The sequence below is a fragment of the Amphimedon queenslandica genome, unplaced genomic scaffold (genome assembly GCF_000090795.2).
Source record: "Amphimedon queenslandica unplaced genomic scaffold, v1.1 AMPQUscaffold_12489, whole genome shotgun sequence".
NCBI classification, from domain to species: domain Eukaryota; kingdom Metazoa; phylum Porifera; class Demospongiae; order Haplosclerida; family Niphatidae; genus Amphimedon; species Amphimedon queenslandica.
This window is the reverse complement of record NW_003547274.1, coordinates 17,069-22,162: the sequence shown is the minus strand read 5'-3', so window position 1 is coordinate 22,162 and position 5,094 is coordinate 17,069. Positions and strand designations below refer to the sequence as shown.

Sequence of the window (5,094 nt, the reverse complement as noted above, 5' to 3'; positions counted from 1 at the left end):
AGTCAAATCCCCTACTAAATTTAAGGAACGTTAACAACCACTCAACTGCTACTGAACTCAGCTTTGCTGGGTAAACTTAGCATTTTTGAAACGTAACTTGGTCAAACTAGCGAAGTCTTCCTATAGGCTTGTTGGAGAAAAATCCCTACCCTGGGGCATTCTCAGAGTGATGAACCTCCTATTAAATCCCTCATATTCCCCATAATGAGGCTTAAATTGACAGACATATTACTTACAGTTCTGAAATGAGTAATTGTGGTGGAAGGAACAAATGATAACCCAGGAATAAATTACCTAATGCAAGGTTCTATTAGTCTAATCAGTGATCCAACTCATGCAAACAACTAGCAAAAAGGCCTGGAACCACAAAGACAGCACTAGAAATATGGAAAACACTCAGTTGGTGGCAGCCATTTTGTGATTTTTGTCCATGAGGGAGAATGCGCATGCTTATTACAGATATAAAACCACCCACATAACTAATTGGATCCATTCCTGTCTCTAGACGCTTTGCTCCAACATTTCTCCACCATTACTCGTTACCATGGTAATATTAATTATTTCAATGAATATAATTAAATTTTAATGACCGGAAGTTCCATTCCAATTTCTGGACATGCTTTGAGCAACTATAACTCACAAACAACGAAGTTTGGACAAAATCGTTCTTTTTTTTCGTTAGATGGGATTTTCTACCTCTAAAGCAAATCTCGGCCCTGTAGAGTGAAACACGAGCTCTCACCTGGAGAGAGGTCCCCTGGTTCAGCAGTTCACAGCTTTTGGTGCCACGGGATGCTACAAGAGCGTAACTAGATGAAAGAAAGCAACTTTATCTGTTGCTAGAAGAAGAAATAGAACTCTAGACTGCTCAGACAAAAAGATAATTTTTTACAAATCAATTAAACTGTGTGGACAGAATGACAACCCAACTGCTTAGTACCCGCCTACGCGAGTCCAATACCGTAGGTCCATAGATACTATATATACCAAGTGGATACAAAACAGGATGTGCCTATGCTCTTTTCGCCGGATGTGACGTTTTCCTAGATACGATTAGCAACCAAAATGGTGGCAAAATCAATAATTATAAAAAACTTCATAAAAATCTATATTTCTTCTGAAAAGAGTCAGTACAAGAAACAACAGACAATTTAGCTTCATTGGTTTCATATTCATACCCTATTTGATCATCAAAAAAATAAAATTATAATAATAGTTTTATCATTCTAATATGGTATATCACAATGACATTAAGTAACTTTTTTCAAAGAAACATAGCTTTAAAATAATTATGAAAATATAGAGCTGTTGCACGGATGTAATCAACGGGGTAGGCGGAGCTTCCTGTCAGCCATCTTGAGTGGCAAGAATGTACACGTAATGAATGGAGAAATTGAAACAAACTGCGATTTTTCATCAAAGAGATATCATACTTCGCTGCAGAATATTATAGAGACTTCTTTACTCAATATCTTCATCTCCTACCTTGCATTAGCCTGGAATGTCAACTGCAGAATTTATTTAAATTTTTTTCTCCATTCCCCCATTCATTCTTGGCCTTCTTGCCACCCAACATGGCGGACAATTTAGCTCAATTTTAGCCACACCCTCCCGTTGATTACTTCCGTGCAACAGCTCTATACAAACCGTACAAAAGGCATGTACGTAGACTCATACAAAATTATACCTCTTCAAATAGCATAGTTTTCCAGAAAAGGTGTTTACAAAACAGACCATAAACAAACTAAAAAATGGATATATTTATATTTTATAAAACTGCAGTGGAAAGCTAGTAGTTACAGACCATGTAACACAATAATATCCTTCTTCTACCCAAATAACACTTACTAACTCTGCCCCAGATTGGAGAAAAGGTGTTTAAAGTCAGAACTGTAGGCCGCCATGTTTTACAGCACAACGAGATCCAGTGATCAAGCAAACAAGGATTTAGCAGGTCATTCGAGCTAATAGAGACTTCATAATACTTACTTCAACTCAGCAAAGTAGTAACTTGACCAAGAACCCAAAACTTCGAGAAACAAGGCCACTAGAGGCTAACGCTAGAGCGAAAAAAGCATAGGCATACTGCTCGTGACGTCACCAATATAATTTCATGTACAATCTACTTCCTGTTTCGCATCCACTTGGTATATATAGTATCTATGGTAGGTCGGGATATATTCGCGGCTGCTTATTTTCGCGATTTTTTCCCGCACTCAGCAATTACCATGGTTACCAAATGCAATTTTAATTGAAAAATCCGCGATATTAATAGCAAAGGACTCTGTTGCAGTGTTCTTGGGCTGTTGTTCTTCATGCTGTTACTAATCCTTGGTCTCTTTGGAGCTGTTTCAACCGGAGCTACTCTCTTCACTCTGCCTCGCCGTATCTTGGCCCATTCTTGGGACTCTCCACCCATTTATTGACTTGGGCGTGGTTAATTATCACCAGCAAGTGGAGCGGCAAGGATTTGCAGCGAAGAGCTCGAAGGTAGTGGTCTATACAAGAAGATAGCGGATGGAGAACTGGATGGCTCCCACTAAAGCTGCTAAAGAATAGATAAATAGCTGCTGAACACTGTAATTGTATAAACACGTGGTCTTATTGTCATAGCAACAATCGATTGGTTTCCATGGTATTTAATTGAACCTTTTATTAGTTTTTATTATCGACGAAAATAAGCAGCCGCGAATACCCCGACCTACGGTATTGGACTCGCGTAGGCGGGTACTAAGCAGTTGGGTAGGTATATCCCGTAAGCGTAGCGTAAGCGTAGGTATATCCCGACCTACGGTAACTGTACCGGGCGTTACTAGAATGCGGATTGCTGCGGATCGTTCCGCACGCTGAACCAAGCACGTGAACGCGCGGAACGTGCACGGGCGTCTGCCTAGAATGCGGATCAACTCCCAAGAATTCAGAATATGCACCATAACTTCCCGCGGATCAGTCCTCTTGTTCTTCTATTCCATTCAGTCTTTATTTGTTGCAATGTTTAACTCTTTATAAAGTAAAAATAACTATTTTTAACTGTAATAATTTTAAACTTTGAATGTACGAGATTTCAGTGATGATATCAAAATAAAAAGCCTTCAGTCATTGGTCATAGAATAGATTATACTGCATCTAGATCTAGTTGCAATGAAATGAGTTACAATCTGCATTAAAAACAAACATATAGTCATAAAATTTAAACAATAAAAGTCGCCTCACAAATAACAATTATTTTTATTGTGTAAAAATGATTATTATGATATTACCAAAATAATTCTATTGGCCAAAAATTGTTACCACCCATCATTTTTATTTGAAAGTATTCCTTTTACATAATTACAAATACTGCTCTGATTGCATTAAGATATTTAATGTAGATAAGTCTTTATAATGCTTTTATAAGCAACTTAGACTGATAGCAAATCTTTACATTACTGAGTGGATGATGTCATTATCTCTTAAAAGTTGCTCAAGGAACTAAGATAATTCAGTTTTGGCAGCAATTATCAATGAACAGTATAAAAAGTAGCTAACAAAATTCAAGTTGACCCAACTCTAGTTGCTAATTAATGCAGAGCATAAGATATTTTTATTTGACTTACTTTCAGAGTCATGTTTCCTACATATATCAAGCTTAAAATTATTATAACTTCCCTCTAATCCTGTAGATATTTTTAAAAAGCAAGCAATAAAGATAGTAATGTAAAATTTAAAAAAACTAGTTTAAGTATTAGTCAAAAAATACATCTATAATAATTAATTGACATTTTTAGTACTGCAACTAGAATCACTGAATAATATTCATACTAAAAAAACGCTAACTCCATCATTTATTGACCAAGAGTATGTACTCTTGTTAAACTGAGTTGCATCTATTCTGACAAAATTTCAGATATACTACTGACAAAGTGGCTATAAAGCAATTAAGCAAGATACAGTAATATTGATATGAAGCATGCAGCAATCCACAACTTGAAAGACCTCATTTTTAAAACTATATTTTTACATGCATCCCAATGCAAATGAAGATATCTTTGTGAGGAAAAATGATATAGCTAGGTGGTAGCAATTTTTGGCCAATAGAATATTTTTGGTAATATCATAATAATCATTTTTACACAATAAAAATAATTGTTATTTGTGAGGCGACTTTTATTGTTTAAATTTTACGACTATATGTTTGTTTTTAATGCAGATTGTAACTCATTTCATTGCAACTAGATCTAGATGCAGTATAATCTATTCTATGACCAATGACTGAAGGCTTTTTATTTTGATATCATCACTGAAATCTCGTACATTCAAAGTTTAAAATTATTACAGTTAAAAATAGTTATTTTTACTTTATAAAGAGTTAAACATTGCAACAAATAAAGACTGAATGGAATAGAAGAACAAGAGGACTGATCCGCGAGAAGTTATGGTGCATATTCTGAATTCTTGGGAGTTGATCCGCATTCTAGGCAGACGCCCGTGCACGTTCCGCGCGTTCACGTGCTTGGTTCAGCGTGCGGAACGATCCGCAGCAATCCGCACTGATCCGCATTCTAGTAACGCCCCACACACACTGACAGCACGAGCGCAGTACCCTCGCCTATACGCCTACGGCGTGGGCGTATGGCAAACCAAATGTTTCAAAATTCTCTACTTTTACCGCGCCATAATTAGATCATGCAAAACGCGCGTTAAAACTCTTACGCGCGTTAAATTTCATCCATTATGATTACGGATGTAGACTTTAGAGTATACGGAGGCCCCCGGTAGGGATACATTACATCACGTGATCCCACCACCACCATATCATGGCAGAATGTAGAGACCTCGGTAGAGACGAAGAAGAATTAGCCATTGCTGATGCTTTGGAAGCATCAGGGGTCTCCAATCTACTGCCTAAATTTATTGCAGAGAAGGTAAACTGTTTTTCGTAGCTATCTGTGGTATGATTAAACTTTACAAGAATGATTACAAGTGGGTGGTGCCGCCTGTTTATTATACTAAGTTAATACTAACCTATGTTGGTAGTTTAAGTGCTTTTGTTTTGTTATCAAATTTCTATTGAAATATATAATTAATTTTGTTTTAGGTCACAGTAGATCTGAT

The 5,094-nt window shown here is 36.7% G+C and overlaps 1 long non-coding RNA gene across 1 annotated transcript; it reads right to left on the bottom strand.

Moving 5' to 3' along the window:
- Positions 1-1,066: 1,066 nt before the first annotated feature.
- On the bottom strand, positions 1,067-2,159 carry LOC109587670 (uncharacterized). Its single transcript, XR_002187740.1, has 2 exons — positions 1,849-2,159; positions 1,067-1,179 (listed from the first exon to the last, which is right to left on the bottom strand). It is a non-coding gene; the product is annotated as an uncharacterized LOC109587670 (long non-coding RNA).
- Between the last annotated feature and the right edge of the window lie 2,935 nt (positions 2,160-5,094).